A 17,450-nucleotide genomic window follows, 5' to 3' on the forward strand; every position below is an offset into this window, starting at 1 on the left:
CTTTTGCTTTGTTGAAGAGTTTTCTAGACAATTTTCTAAGCTTTTCAAGTTTTTTTGTTCCACCAAGATTCATCCTTACTTGAAGCTTTTGACGTAGGACTACGTCTTTCATTTCTATACCGGGGTGTAAAATCAAAGTTTCGAAAACGAAAGCGTTACGCCGAAGACCGAGTTTTGAGTGTTAATAGCTCCTAAACAACTGAACGAAATGGTATGATAAACACTTCATTCGAAAGATAAAATGTCTACGCGTTCTATACTTGTTACTTTCTGATCCAAAAACTTGTTTCAATAGTCTTAAATTTGCTTTCAAAATAGGCTATTGAAATCACCAATCGGTATATAAGCGAGCGCCGCTCGGAAATCCACTCAGTTCTAATTGAACAGCGATTGGAGCATGTTGTCGCTGTTGTGGTGAAGCTCTTCATTTATCATGAAAGCGCGGATGAACGGTGTCACCAAGAGCCTGTTTGTGCACCTTAGGCCAGAAGGGAATCCATCAGGAGGAGAGTGATGCTACAAACGGTTCCCCGGGAAGATCTCGAAGCAGCCGCTACACACACACACACACACACACATACACGCACGGAATTCTTTCCGTTTGGATCAAGAAAGATCCGGAAAATAATCTGCCAGTTCCTCTAGGAATTTAAAAATACATTCATGTGAAAGAGTTTATTTGAATGTTTTCTATCCATGTAACACTGTGACCAAATATGTTTCAATCAAGTGCTATTAACAGATGGTTATCGAGTTAGCATTAACCACTGGTGGGCTTCCAGTATCGAGGAAAATGTGGAAATATCTAATCGTTACTGAAAATAATCTGCCAGTTCCTCTGGGAATTTAAAATTACATTCATATGAAAGAGTTTATTTTAATGTTTTCTATCCATGTAACACTGTGACCAAATACATTAAGTTTTGTGATTTTTCAATCAATCGCAATCAACAGGATAGCTTCTGAAGATTATTCTTCCCCATCAGTAGGATATTTCCGTATCCAATATTGGATGCATAAAACCTTGTGCCTCCAACGTAACGCTCTCGTTTTCGAAGTTCTCCAAATATTCATTCATTCAGAATGAATTCAGATTCAACTTCATACAAATGATCTCTAAATCAACGATAGTCCAACGTCACCCTTGCGGTTATACCATAGATATAACCCACTTCCTGTTTTTGCTTCAGTGGACAGTTTTCTTCAAAGGAGGATTTATAATTGGTTTCAAATTCTGATGAAACTATTTCAAGCTGTTCAGCGGATAAAATACTTTCCACTGGTGTCAAAAACTTTCTTTTGAAGTTTGGAATGATAACTATCCCAACTTGTTTTTCTCGGATCTCTGAATTGTTCGAACAAAAGATCACCAGAATTATAATAAAACATTATATGTTTATGATCAGATAGAGATTCTTCGCTTGACACATGCCAATTTTTTACCTTAACTGATAGTTTAGAACTGCAGAGTGTTAGATCAAGAACTTATTGTCTAATAGAGTTAACAAATGTTGAGTCGTTTCCCTGGTTACAAATGTTAATATTATTTGACATTAAATATTCAAGCAAATATTCACCTCTAATATCGATGACGCTACTGCCCCAGACCGTATGGTGGGCATTGGCGTCACATCATGGCGTCATATGATGAATTGTTTGTTGTTGTTTTTAATTTGCAGTGTTGGATCAGCGCAGTAACTTCAAATGGAGGAACTCCAACCTTGTCTCCTGGGAAATAAGCCGAAGCGACGATGATAACTGTTTTCCCTAGGGCCGTCATTGTCACGCTTCCAGTATGGCTCAGTCCTCATTGAAGGGAGAAGACTCTTCACTGGTTTCCCGATAAGAAGCTCCAATGGTGACTTCCCGATAACAAAATGCGGAGTCGTATTATATGCGTAAACATAGTTTTGTACTGATTCTCGTCAATCTTCCTTCAACACTTTTTCAATCCGTAGAGCTCGCAATATTTGTGGCGAATACCGAATGGTATGTACAAGACGAATGATCTTACTACTGCAGTAGCTTGTGAACTCTTCGCTCCGCACATTGTCCGCTCGGAAAGTGTGGTCTCTGATATTTGTTTCTAGAGCATCAAAGGTCTTCTCAAAATCAGTACCGACATCTCTTTCCGTATCATTGGTTCCGACGGTGTCTCAGAACTTACTGCAACACATCCTACGCTTGCATTCTTGAATTTCCTTGAGTACATCGCGATCCATATACGGCCGCCATATTGTTTATCTGAGTTATCGCTATCGCTTTATCGAGTTATCGTAACCACATCAGGATGTCCTCGATGCGCCATATCAAGGGTTTTACGGCGAAGAGACAACGGAAAATCAATTCTGTCATCCGCCTTCGATTATGCGGAGTTCATCACATTCGATTTATTTTCTTATCGTCCCCAATCGCGGGAACAAGCACGTTTCCCTGATATACATTCAATAGTTTTGTGATCCGTGGAAACCTGAAACGAATATCAAAAAAATATGGATAGAACTTCCTTACAGCCCACACAACCGCCAACGCCTCACGTTGAGTCTGTGGATATACTCTCTCCGATTTGGTCAAACCTCTCGATGAGTCAAAACAGCTCCGAGACCCACCAGGGATGCGTCAACAGTTCAGTTTTGTTCTTCGAATCGAAAAATCGAAGTCCACTATGAAAACTCCTCCCGTGGATTGTCTAATGGTTCACGCTGCTTTTCTCAGAATACTTCTGCTTCGCCTCGGATGGACTGCCTCAATGACTTCGACGTTCTTGTTGATAAATGTGGAATAATGTTACAAAAAAAGTTAATCAACCCATGGAAACTACGAACTTCTTCTTGCGTTTCCGGCGTTCTAAAGCTTTTCAGTTATTTAGTTATCGGTCATATCAATTTACACCAGTGGTTATCAAACTATTATGGGCAAGAAACCCCTTTTCCAGAATGTGATACCCTAGACCCCTGAAAACGAATTTGAAATAAAAATTCTTGTGTTTTTCTTAAGGGGGTGCACTATGAACATCATTAAAAGTATGTGATTTCCGCGATTTTTTTAACGAGAGAATAAATTACTATGATTAATCTGAAACTACAGTTTTATTAGGCATATATCACTCAACAAACAAAAAATATATTCGCTGTCAACATCAACATTAAATGTAGTAATTGTTCAAAAATAGTCTTTAAGTAAATTAATTGTTTCTTTTTATTGTTGGCTGGTTCATTAATAATATTGTCGTTAAATATAAATTTTTATATGAATTGTAGATTATAAAAACTAATATTAGTTTTAAGTATATTGTACTAACCCAACTTTGTAATTTGCCATAATCGAAAGCCCCCTTGAGTAACATCGGCGGGCAAGCTGATGGTGTTCCGGAAGTAGGAGAGAGAGGAAGGAATGAGATAGAGGAATAATGGAGAGAGGAAGGATTGAGAGCAGAGAGTAGACGGGAAAAGGAAGAAGGATCAAGGATTCGTGGAAGGAAATGCAAAAGCCCTCGGACACTTTAGCTGGAGTCTGGAAACGACGAACATCTATCTATACGAAGTTAGTAAAGTTACCATTAAAAAGTATTCTGTGATAAAGTGAGTGTAATACTCCTGGGCGTGTGAAGAAAAAATAGGGACGTTTAGGTTCACGCCACGCTGTTTCTAAGCGTGCCCCCGGATTTCCAACCTCCAGCCGCCCGCGCGCATGTTAAGCGCTGCAATCAATTCAGCGATTTTCTACAACAGAGCCGACATTGGCTTTCGAATCAACCACAAGGAAGAAATTGTTGAATAAAAGAAATTGTAAATTGTAAAAATATTTTTGTAGTTTTTACATATCTCTCCACTTCGAACCAGCCCTATTGAAGTTCTCTTTCGGTAGCGGTAGTCTCGTCCGCGATACAGGGAGTTCCCCGTAGTTCGGAAGCCAACTCCGCGATAAACTTATAGAGGTGAGCTAAGCTGGGCGGTTATGAAGTAATCCATAACTTTCAAATTAGACTGTCTCCTAAATAGGTAGTAAGACACTCCTTCCCCTCTCTAAGGCGGGGCTGCCATACAAATGAAACACAAATTTCTGCATTACTCGGGAATTAATCAAGCAAACGAGACCAAAGTTTGCATGTGAATGTTTTAGGATGCAATAAATGTTTCTATAGTAGTTAGAAACCCCTCCCCCCTATCTAAGGAGAGGCTGCCATACAAATGAAACACAAATTTCTGCATTACTCGGAAATTAGTCAAGCAAACGAAACCAATGTTGACATGTGAAGGTTTTAGGGTGCAATAAATGTTTCTATGGTAGTAAGGCACTCCTCCCCCTCACTAAGGGGAGGCTGACATACAAATGAAACACAAATTTCTGCATTACTCGGGAATTAGTCAAGCAAACGAAACCAATGTTGACATGTGAAGGTTTTAGGGTGCAATAAATGTTTCTATGGTAGTAAGGCACTCCTCCCCCTCACTAAGGGGAGGCTGACATACAAATGAAACACAAATTTCTGCATTACTCGGGAATTAGTCAAGCAAACGAAACCAATGTTGACATATGAAGGTTTTAGGGTACAATAAATGTTTCTATGGTAGTAAGGCACTCCTCCCCCTCACTAAGGGGAGCCTGCCATACAAATGAAACACAAATTTCTGCATTACTCGGGAATTAATCAAGCAAACGAGACCAAAGTTTGCATGTGAATGTTTTAGGATGCAATAAATGTTTCTATAGTAGTTAGACACCCCTCCCCCTCTCTAAGGGGAGGCTGCCATACAAATGAAACACAAATTTCTGCATTACTCGGAAATTAGTCAAGCAAACGAAACCAATGTTGACATGTGAAGGTTTTAGGGTGCAATAAATGTTTCTATGGTAGTAAGACACTCCTCCCCCTCTCTAAGGCGGGGCTGCCATACAAATGAAACACAAATTTCTGCATTACTCGGGAATTAATCAAACAACCGAGACCAAAGTTTGCATGTGAATGTTTTAGGATGCAATAAATGTTTCTATAGTAGTTAGACACCCCTCCCCCCTCTCTAAGGGGAGGCTGCCATACAAATGAAACACAAATTTCTGCATTACTCGGAAATTAGTCAAGCCAACAAGACCAAAGTTTGCATGTGAATGTTTTAGGATGCAATAAATGTTTCTATAGTAGTTAGAAACCCCTCCCCCCTCTCTAAGGGGAGGCTGCCATACAAATGAAACACAAATTTCTGCATTACTCGGAAATTAGTCAAGCAAATGAAACCAATGTTGACATTTGAATGTTTTAGGATGCAATAAATGTTTCTATAGTAGTTAGACACCCCTCCCCCCTCTTGTTTTAGGGTACAATAAATGTTTCTATGGTAGTAAGGCACTCCTCCCCCTCACTAAGGGGAGCCTGCCATACAAATGAAACACAAATTTCTGCATTACTCGGGAATTAATCAAGCAAACGAGACCAAAGTTTGCATGTGAATGTTTTAGGATGCAATAAATGTTTCTATAGTAGTTAGACACCCCTCCCCCTCTCTAAGGGGAGGCTGCCATACAATTGAAACACAAATTTCTGCATTACTCGGAAATTAGTCAAGCCAACGAGACCAAAGTTTGCATGTGAATGTTTTAGGATGCAATAAATGTTTCTATAGTAGTTAGACACCCCTCCCCCCTCTCTAAGGGGAGGCTGCCATACAAATGAAACACAAATTTCTGCATTACTCGGAAAATAGTCAAGCAAACGAAACCAATGTTGACATGTGAAGGTTTTAGGGTGCAATAAATGTTTCTATGGTAGTAAGACACTCCTCCCCCTCTCTAAGGCGGGGCTGCCATACAAATGAAACACAAATTTCTGCATTACTCGGAAATTAGTCAAGCCAACGAGACCAAAGTTTGCATGTGAATGTTTTAGGATGCAATAAATGTTTCTATAGTAGTTAGACACCCCTCCCCCCTCTCTAAGGGGAGGCTGCCATACAAATGAAACACAAATTTCTGCATTACTCGGAAATTAGTCAAGCAAACGAGACCAAAGTTTGCATGTGAATGTTTTAGGATGCAATAAATGTTTCTATAGTAGTTAGACACCCCTCCCCCCTCTCTAAGGGGAGGCTGCCATACAAATGAAACACAAATTTCTGCATTACTCGGAAATTAGTCAAGCCAACGAGACCAAAGTTTGCATGTGAATGTTTTAGGATGCAATAAATGTTTCTATAGTAGTTAGACACCCCTCCCCCCTCTCTAAGGGGGGCTGCCATACAAATGAAACACAAATTTCTGCATTACTCGGAAATTAGTCAAGCCAACGAGACCAAAGTTTGCATGTGAATGTTTTAGGATGCAATAAATGTTTCTATAGTAGTTAGACACACCTCCCCCCTCTCTAAGGGGGGCTGCCATACAAATGAAACACAAATTTCTGCATTACTCGGAAATTAGTCAAGCAAACGAAACCAATGTTGACATGTGAATGTTTTAGGGTGCAATAAATGTTTCTATGGTAGTAAGGCACTCCTCCCCCTTACTAAGGGGAGGCTGACATACAAATGAAACACAAATTTCTGCATTACTCGGAAATTAGTCAAGCAAACGAAACCAATGTTGACATGTGAAGGTTTTAGGGTGCAATAAATGTTTCTATGGTAGTAAGACACTCCTCCCCCTCTCTAAGGCGGGGCTGCCATACAAATGAAACACAAATTTCTGCATTACTCGGGAATTAATCAAACAAACGAGACCAAAGTTTGCATGTGAATGTTTTAGGATGCAATAAATGTTTCTATAGTAGTTAGACACCCCTCCCCCCTCTCTAAGGGGAGGCTGCCATACAAATGAAACACAAATTTCTGCATTACTCGGAAATTAGTCAAGCAAACGAAACCAATGTTGACATATGAAGGTTTTAGGGTACAATAAATGTTTCTATGGTAGTAAGGCACTCCTCCCCCTCACTAAGGGGAGCCTGCCATACAAATGAAACACAAATTTCTGCATTACTCGGGAATTAATCAAGCAAACGAGACCAAAGTTTGCATGTGAATGTTTTAGGATGCAATAAATGTTTCTATAGTAGTTAGACACCACTCCCCCTCTCTAAGGGGAGGCTGCCATACAAATGAAACACAAATTTCTGCATTACTCGGAAATTAGTCAAGCAAACGAAACCAATGTTGACATGTGAAGGTTTTAGGGTGCAATAAATGTTTCTATGGTAGTAAGACACTCCTCCCCCTCTCTAAGGCGGGGCTGCCATACAAATGAAACACAAATTTCTGCATTACTCGGGAATTAATCAAACAAACGAGACCAAAGTTTGCATGTGAATGTTTTAGGATGCAATAAATGTTTCTATAGTAGTTAGACACCCCTCCCCCCTCTCTAAGGGGAGGCTGCCATACAAATGAAACACAAATTTCTGCATTACTCGGAAATTAGTCAAGCAAACGAAACCAATGTTGACATATGAAGGTTTTAGGGTACAATAAATGTTTCTATGGTAGTAAGGCACTCCTCCCCCTCACTAAGGGGAGCCTGCCATACAAATGAAACACAAATTTCTGCATTACTCGGGAATTAATCAAGCAAACGAGACCAAAGTTTGCATGTGAATGTTTTAGGATGCAATAAATGTTTCTATAGTAGTTAGACACCCCTCCCCCTCTCTAAGGGGAGGCTGCCATACAAATGAAACACAAATTTCTGCATTACTCGGAAATTAGTCAAGCAAACGAAACCAATGTTGACATGTGAAGGTTTTAGGGTGCAATAAATGTTTCTATGGTAGTAAGACACTCCTCCCCCTCTCTAAGGCGGGGCTGCCATACAAATGAAACACAAATTTCTGCATTACTCGGGAATTAATCAAACAAACGAGACCAAAGTTTGCATGTGAATGTTTTAGGATGCAATAAATGTTTCTATAGTAGTTAGACACCCCTCCCCCCTCTCTAAGGGGAGGCTGCCATACAAATGAAACACAAATTTCTGCATTACTCGGAAATTAGTCAAGCCAACGAGACCAAAGTTTGCATGTGAATGTTTTAGGATGTAATAAATGTTTCTATAGTAGTTAGACACCCCTCCCCCCTCTCTAAGGGGAGGCTGCCATACAAATGAAACACAAATTTCTGCATTACTCGGAAATTAGTCAAGCAAACGAAACCAATGTTGACATGTGAATGTTTTAGGGTGCAATAAATGTTTCTATGGTAGTAAGGCACTCCTCCCCCTCACTAAGGGGAGCCTGCCATACAAATGAAACACAAATTTCTGCATTACTCGGGAATTAATCAAGCAAACGAGACCAAAGTTTGCATGTGAATGTTTTAGGATGCAATAAATGTTTCTATAGTAGTTAGACACCCCTCCCCCTCTCTAAGGCGAGGCTGCCATACAAATGAAACACAAATTTCTGCATTACTCGGAAATTAGTCAAGCAACCGAAACCAATGTTGACATGTGAAGGTTTTAGGGTACAATAAATGTTTCTATGGTAGTAAGGCACTCCTCCCCCTCACTAAGGGGAGCCTGCCATACAAATGAAACACAAATTTCTGCATTACTCGGGAATTAATCAAGCAAACGAGACCAAAGTTTGCATGTGAATGTTTTAGGATGCAATAAATGTTTCTATAGTAGTTAGACACCCCTCCCCCTCTCTAAGGGGAGGCTGCCATACAAATGAAACACAAATTTCTGCGTTACTCGGAAATTAGTCAAGCCAACGAGACCAAAGTTTGCATGTGAATGTTTTAGGATGCAATAAATGTTTCTATAGTAGATAGATACCCCTCCCCCTCTCTAAGGGGAGGCTGCCATACAAATGAAACACAAATTTCTGCATTACTCGGAAATTAGTCAAGCAACCGAAACCAATGTTGACATGTGAAGGTTTTAGGGTGCAATAAATGTTTCTATGGTAGTAAGGCACTCCTCCCCCTCACTAAGGGGAGGCTGACATACAAATGAAACACAAATTTCGGCATTACTCGGAAATTAGTCAAGCAAACGAGACCAACGTTTGCATGTGAATGTTTTAGGATGCAATAAATGTTTCTATAGTAGTTAGACACCCCTCCCTTCCTCTCTAAGGCGAGGCTGCCATACAAATGAAACACAAATTTCTGCATTACTCGGGAATTAATCAAGCAAACGAAACCAAAGTTAACATGTGAAGGTTTTAGGGTTATAAAATGTTTCTATGGTGGTTAGACACTCCTCTCCCCTCCCAAAGGGAGGGCTGGCATACAAATGAAACACAAATTTCTGCATTACTCGGGAATTAATCAAGCAAACAAAACCAAAGTTAACATGTGAAGGTTTTAGGGTTATAAAATGTTTCTATGGTGGTTAGACACTCCTCCCCCCTCCCAAAGGAGGGTCTTCCAAACTAATGAAACATAAATATCTGCATAGCTCAAGAACTAATCAAGCAAACAGAACCAAAGTTAGCATGTGAAGGTTTCAGGGTGCAATAAATGTTTCTATGGTGGATAGACACTCCTCTCCCCTCTCTAAGGGGGGGGGGGGGGGGCTGCCATAAAAATGAAACACAAATTTCCGTATAACTCGAAAACTAATCAAGTAAATGGAGTCAAATTTGGCATGTGAAGGTTTTAGGGGGCATGAAATGTTTCTATGGTGAATAGACACTCCTCCCCTCTCGCTAAGGGGTAGCTGTCATACAAATCAAACACAAACTTCTGTATAACTCGAGAAATAATCAAGCAAATTGAGCCAAATTTGGGATTTTTCTATGATGGTATGACACCCCTCCTTCCTCTGGAATGTGGTGGAGGTCCCATAAAAATAATACACATATTTCAACCAAACATGACAATTGAAAAATTTCGAAAAAAAAACCGGAAAAAAATGGAAAGTTTCGAAAAATTCAATTCGCATATGTTCTACAATTACATATTGAAAAGCGTTATTAGTCCATTTGATGTTTGCGCTAACGATATTGATACTCGTTCGAAAGTGGAAATGGATTTTTGAACATGTGATAAAACACATTCCTATATCGTCTTTCATCTATATATATATATATATATATATATACCAGCCAATGCAAACTATATATATATATATATATATATATATATATATATATATATATATATATATATATATATATATATATATATATATATATATATATATATATCCGAATATATAAATTAAAATGGATTACCGAATGTGTTGATAAGTGCAAAACTCTAGAAAGGAATTGTCCGATTTAGGGCTGTCTGTATTCTACCATATTTTCTGTATCAAACATTTATTCCATGTAACGGAGAAACAAGTTATTTGCAAGTGGTTGAAAAATCTTGAAAGAGAATTGTGCCTGAAAATATTCTGATTTTATAATGACGAGTTTTGGTAGAAGTACTAGGAATTTTATAGTAAAAGGTAATTTTAAAGGGTAGATTAAAAGATCAATCAATGAATATTTTTGCGATTGAACCCATTAACGTGCGCTTAATAAGAAAACGTGGATGTGACAACGAAAAATAAATCAATTTTGAACGAGACGAAGTTTGCCGGGTCAGCTAGTAGCTTAATAATTTCTCCTAATTTTCATGAACAAGCCTTGAATGGAGGATTTCATGACAAATGGTTCAGGCATTATTAAGCATAGAGCTGAATAAAACTATCATAAAAACGTCACACTGATAGGAATTGTTAGTTGAGATGTCAAGAAAGTTTTACTTTGTGCACTTTGTGATCACAAAAAGGTCGATTCTTATCCCACATATTCAAGATTCCAAGTTCTTTTTTTGGAGAACTGAAAGTGAATGAATATTGGTTGACTGAAAAATAACAATTCATTACGGACACATTTTTTTGCCAATCTGATATTTTAGTAAAAACACTTTCTATTGGAATCAAATACCAGCCAATGCAAACGATCTGTCGTACTCCCACCATTAACAATCGAAACAGTGAATGAAAATTCGTTTTCCCTCGATATGCTTACAATTACAATCCCAGTGCAAGTCCCGTCGTGCCTTTCCCGTATCTTCGTCCACTTGAGGACGATTTGTTAATGCAAATTTCATTGCTCAGTCTAGACAAACTGCAATTTACTCGCACTCTTCCAGCTTGCGCAGCTATCCAACAACTCGTTCGCACGGTCCGATGGAAATTGAATTGTAAATGTTTGCTTTCCAAGCAAACGAAATAGCTCTGTCACCCAGAGAGCTCTGTCGCAATCGTGCCATCAACTTGAAGTTTGATGGCCAATTTAGAGCGAATATTTGCTCGAAAGCCGGGTCCGATACAGAGTTAATCAGAGCGGAGATTTTGGAATCATATATTTTTGTGTGAAACAATTTCTCTTTCTAGTACAAAATTTAAATATATTATAGAATAGACGATACTCCCGCGATCATCCCTATGGGATTATGATCATTCATTCATCACGCTGGAAATTCTCACAGCATTTCATAAACCACGTTGAAAACTGTTGCATGAGGTTATTCGCATCAGCTATCGTTTTCCCGACCAATTAATAATTTAACGGATAAATTTCTCATGGGAATGAGTAGGAACGAAAATGAGCAATGAAATTTCAACCGAATCGGGACCACAAATACTAGAAGAAGACTCTGTCCCCTCGTCGTCAGTCGATAACAGGTGAAAAACGAATCTTATCCTAACCCAGCAAGGTAGAAATAGGAAGACAAGCGAAATCTAACGCTTGGAGAATCAATGCCGGGATAAAAATGAAACACCCAAATCCTGTGGCCCCGCTGACGATATCAAGGGAATAGTGGCAGACCACATGCTAAATTCTCACACGCTGTTGCATTATTCCAAATTTCCACTCGAGATGACAAAAGTGCTTTCGCTTCAAGGGGATAAGCGCTTGGCTTGGCTTGGCAGCGCCCAGCAAGCGGGGGGAAAAGTTGATGCCTCGAAGTAAAAAGTCCTCCCATTCGGAATAATTAAAATCCTGCTTCTCTGTGCACAAGAGCGATGCTTTCTCCTCGTGCATGAGTGTCTGTGTGTGTGCTAAGGATTTGTTGTTTAGATGATGAATGCGGGTTGGTGCTGGAGAAGCTTTTTCCAGTGAAAACCGCCCATCTGTGTCTTGGGAATTGCGCCAACGAGTTCGAATTTCCCAATGCTTAGCATAGACAGGGAGAAAGATTAAAACTGTGGCGTAAAGTAAGCAATGTAACTTAAATAAGAGGTCGGAACCGAAACAGAACTGTTCAGTAAGTCATCGACATCGATGATATGTTTATATGTTCATAATGTTAGTTTTGACGTAGGACTACGTCTTACATTAGCGGGGTGTCAAATCAGAAAACAGGTCACGTTTTTATGAAATATAGTTAACGTTAAAAACTATTTTTACTGCGACCGGATTTTAATGATTTGCATATTAATCCAATCGGAAATATTGTAAGATTTGTTTGTTATGCTGTATATCACAATCCCACAGTTTCTATATGGTTTAAATTGATGAAAATTGGAAGCATTCCCATTTCCCGAATAGAGCTGTCAATAACGGGCAACTTATGCAGCCGCTGGAATAGAACCAACGAAGTAAGCTGTCGCTAGCGTATAAGTATTGCATCTCCTCTGAAGAAAATTTTCAGAATCTTGTTTTCGTTGCGCGAAACATAGAACTTGTTCATTTACTGTACATGTGAATGGCACACCTTCGATACTTTTAGTTGTCATTCGTATTTGCTCTCGTGCGCAACGGCTTCAATATGATGCAACAAGCTCCCAGTTCTTTGACGGTTTTCACCGCGAGTCGAGAAACGATATTCCATAAACGATCATTCTCGCGATGTTTCATTTTTATCGTTGCAACTGTGTGCATCTGTTAGATGCGTGTTTGATGCTTGTTGAATGGCGATGCTCGGAAGATGCCTCTCGTTGAATACTCAGTGCAATGCATACATTGATATAAAGAAACAAATTGCGACATATGACCAATTAGTGTATTTTTCTCGCAAAATGATTCTACAAAACCACGCAAGCCATTATACCTTTTCAGGGCCACCGGAACTTTTTACTAAAGAGTTATTTATAAAATTTCCACGTATTCGCAAATAATATCCGAAATGATGAACCAACAAATTAAAAAAAAGATTGCGTATTCATACGTCCTAAGCGGTCGTATCTCGGATACAACCCCTCGATTTTTTTTTTTTTTTTTTTTTTTGACATAGTACTATGTCTTTGATTTCTATATAGGGGGTTACTCTACGAAAAATGTAACGTTTTGTCAAGAGTTTTCAAACGCATATTATTCAAAATAGATATTGCGACATATGTTATGTTATATACCATTAGACAAGAAATTCCAATTGATCCAATTGATTTTTACATAAAACATGAACAGTGAAAATAGTAAAAAAATATAGGAGGTTGTGTTCAAGACACGACCGCATTGTTGTCGTAGAATTACGCTGTAGTTAAATTTAAGTCGGTTGTTTATAACTGCGGATATTATTTTATAATGCTACGAAAAATTTTAAAATAACCATTCTACCAGTTGGGTCGCCATGAAATATTTTTTTATTGTAGAATCATTTGACGATGCTCGCAGAACAATACATGCTCGAGATAAGCGCAGCTGTCATCCTTAGTGGAGAAAGTTTTGCTACTGGCAAGCGAAAACAAACCACATACAACATTCCAGAACGACATTTACTTTCTTGGTGACTACATAAGCGAAATAAACTCTATCTGCACGCGAACCCAAATAAGTTAATTACTTATTATAACTCATTCCCCAAATAAATTTTTGGTGCACAACCTTAACACCTGCCTCACCATAGCGTCAGTTCAATGCATTGATGCAATGTCAAAGGCACTAACGAAATCTTAATGATGACAGAAAACAAACAATGTTAACTGCTTGGAAAAAGGCAGAATATTAGGCTGTCAAAAAAGTCCTGCGGTATTTCCGCGAGGTGTCGTTGTAAGCGCGTTGTTCTAGTTATATTCATTGTATCGAGTCATACTATAGCTTGTTGCGCGTATTTTTGCGCGTTATAATATAGTCCTTGACAGTGTTTTGTTTGGTTAAGTCGTTCGTGAGTTATAGTGTCGCAAATAAGGAGCAAAATAAAGAGAAAATCCGACATATTTTACAGTACTACTATGACAAAGGCAAAAATGCATCTCAAGCTGCCAATAAAATTTGTGCAGTTTATGGACCCAATACAGTTTCCATTTCCACCGCACAACGATGGTTTCAACGTTTTCGTTCTGGTGTAGAGATCGTCGAAGATGCGCCACGCTCCGGAAGGCCTGTCGTCGAAAATTGCGACAAAATCGCTGAATTAGCCGAGAAAGACCGGCATAGTAGCAGCCGTAGCATCGGCCAAGAGCTGGGGATAAGTCATCAAACCGTTATTAACCGTTTGAAGAAGCTTGGATTCACAAAGAAGCTCGATGTATGGGTGCCACACACGTTGACGCAAAAAAACATCTTTGACCGTATCGACGCATGTGAATCGCTGCTGAATCGCAACAAAATCGACCCGTTTCTGAAGCGGATGGTGACTGGCGATGAAAAGTGGATCACTTACGACAACGTGAAGCGCAAACGGTCGTGGTCGAAGCCCGCTGAAGCGGCTCAGACGGTGGCCAAGCCCTCATTAACGGCCAGGAAGGTTCTGCTGTGTGTTTGGTGGGATTGTCAAGGAATAATCTATTATGAGCTGCTTCCCTATGGCCAAACGCTCAATTCGGACCTGTACTGCCAACAACTGGACCGCTTGAAGGTAGCACTCATGAAGAAGAGGCCATCTTTGATAAACAGAGGCCGCATTGTCTTCCATCAGGACAACGCCGGGCCACACACTTCTTTGGTGACGCGCCAGAAGCTCCGGGAGCTCGGATGGGAGGTTCTTTTTATATCCGGACCTTGCACCAAGTGACTATCACCTGTTTTTGTCCATGGCGAACGAGCTAGGTAGTCAGAAGTTAGCCACAAAAGAGGCCTGTGAAAATAGGCTATCCGAGTGTTTGCCAATAAGGAAGCGAGCTTCTATAACAGGGGTATTATGAAGTTGGCATCTCGTTGGGAACAAGTCATCGAACAAAACGGCGCATATTGACTTAAAACAGATGATTGTAACTAATTTTATGAACAAATGAAAATTCAAAAAAAATACCGCAGGACTTTTTTGACAGCCTAATATTTGCCTCAGCGGAGATTCATTACTAATACCCTAGGGTAAATAATTCCCTTCCGCTATCTCTCCTCCTTGTTTATATTTATTATTACAAATGGGGTTTCAGCGTAGCGAAGATGCACTATTTTTACGTACGGGCTATGAAGCACGCACGTACGCACACAAATATCCATATATCGATGGCTTGAAGCAACTAAATATATACACACTTATCTCTGTTTTGCGCTCTTCTCAACAGGAGCCCTTTCTGTTAATATTGCCAATCTAGATTAGCTTTGCTGTCATCCTTTTTGGAGAGAGTTTTCCCACCGTCATGCGAAACCAAATCACTGACAAAATTCCAGAACATTTAGTTTTTTTGTTGAGCTGACGATAGCCTAGCTTGATGATTCCCCACACAATTGTGTAGCTCAAAACATCAATGCATTTCCCCATGCCTTGAGAAAACCATTCGATCCCTCACCGTCTAGCTCGCCCAAAAACGGTGTTGTCCAGTCGGTATCCTCTAGAAGAATGAAATTTGCCTCATTCTTTCTTTCTTTCTTTGTTTTTAAGAGGCTTTAAACTTTGCAGTTCATTCGCCTCTAGCCCAGTGAAGAGCCACAATAAAACCAGCCCAGAGGGGACTGGCGAAAGTGAAATCAAAAAAATCACTCATCAGATCTGTCCGCTCGACTCTCGGTTAAAGAAGAAGGTAGGAAGGGATCCTATGCTTCATAAGATATTTAATATATGCTGTAAAGAAAGGTAGATATTTACTGATCCGAGGACCAAAGCAGTAACGAAGCACAAGTGACCCAGCGAAAGGCGTGTTCCAAAACAAAAAAACAAAAAGGCCCTTCTCAGGAGGATAGGAAGGAAAGGAGTGGAAAGGATTTGGGTGGGATTAGTGGAGTGGAAGGGGATGGGAGTGGTAAGGGGAGGAAAGAGGGGAGGAGTGGGTGTGGGGTGGGGTGAAATGAAATGAAATACAGTTTGAATAGATAATAAAATATAGTGGTTTTGAATTTAATGGTATATAGTAGAGCTGAAAAATGGAGAGGTTTATTTAATGAATTTATCCTCCTTGGTGAGTGTGGCTGTAAAGTTAGGAAATCAGTTAAGTAATGTAATAAATGGAATATATATGTGAGAATATGTATTAATAGATGCGTGTATATATATGTATGTAGTTACATACATGTATATACACACATGAACACGCATACCTGACCGTGAAGTGGCGAACTGTAATAAATAAACAATTTCAAAAGTACTTAGTATTTCGATTTAGATTTTATTTGCCTCAGGAAGATCCACTGCTTATACTCTAGGCAAATATTCCCCTTCATTCTTCTTCTTTTCCTTTGCTCACGGGGACTTTAAATCTTACGATTTCCCCTTCGTTGCTCGTCGATAAGTTGCTCGTTATAGACAGTTCTGTTCGGGAAAGCACTCAAATGGACAGAACAAATGTATGAGGAAATGGGAATGCTTCCAATTTTCATCAATTTGAACCATATTCAGACTATGGGATTGTAATGTATATCATATCAAATAAATCTTACTGAATTTCCGATTCGTTTGGTATGTAAATCGCCAAAATCCGTTAGCGGCAAAAATAGTTATTAACGTTAACTTTATTTCATAAAAACGTGACCCTCTACGTCAATAAGTTAACAATTTGACGATTAAAAAGGGGTATGTTTTCTTTCGATTGCACTAACCACTCGCTTTCATCCCCGACGCAACGAGCAATCTTTTTGTCTAACTTCGGGCGTTAACTCACAATGTGGTTTGATGCGTATAATGAATTATTCTTCATTTATCGATAATAGGCATTTATCAGTTGATGTATTGACTGTTTCCCAATCAACGCGTGCTCAATTACCCATTTAACAATGTTCTGGACAACGTGGCAACGAAGGAGACAATGATATTTTAACCACAATACATTTCTGTAGTCATAGATTTATTTGACTTTGATTTGATTTATGTAGATCTTAACTATTTAGACTTGTGTTCAAAAATGATATATGGCATTTTTGTGTACATTTTTGAACAGAATGTGGTTCCGGATTCTACCACGTTATCTCATCTAACCCGTTTAAAGGATACAAGCTCATACAGGAAACGGCTTTTTCAAGGCTTCCATTTGATGTATCGAAAGAAAAAAATTACAGATTTTTAAAAATAAAAAATTATAGGAGGTTGTGTCCAAGATACGACCGCATTGTTGACGTAGAACTACGCTGTTATTTTATATAAGTAGCTTGTTTATACTTTCGGATATTATTCTATAATGCTGTGAAATTTTAGAAACAACTG

Source organism: Toxorhynchites rutilus, chromosome 2, assembly GCF_029784135.1.
Source record: "Toxorhynchites rutilus septentrionalis strain SRP chromosome 2, ASM2978413v1, whole genome shotgun sequence".
NCBI lineage: Eukaryota > Metazoa > Arthropoda > Insecta > Diptera > Culicidae > Toxorhynchites > Toxorhynchites rutilus.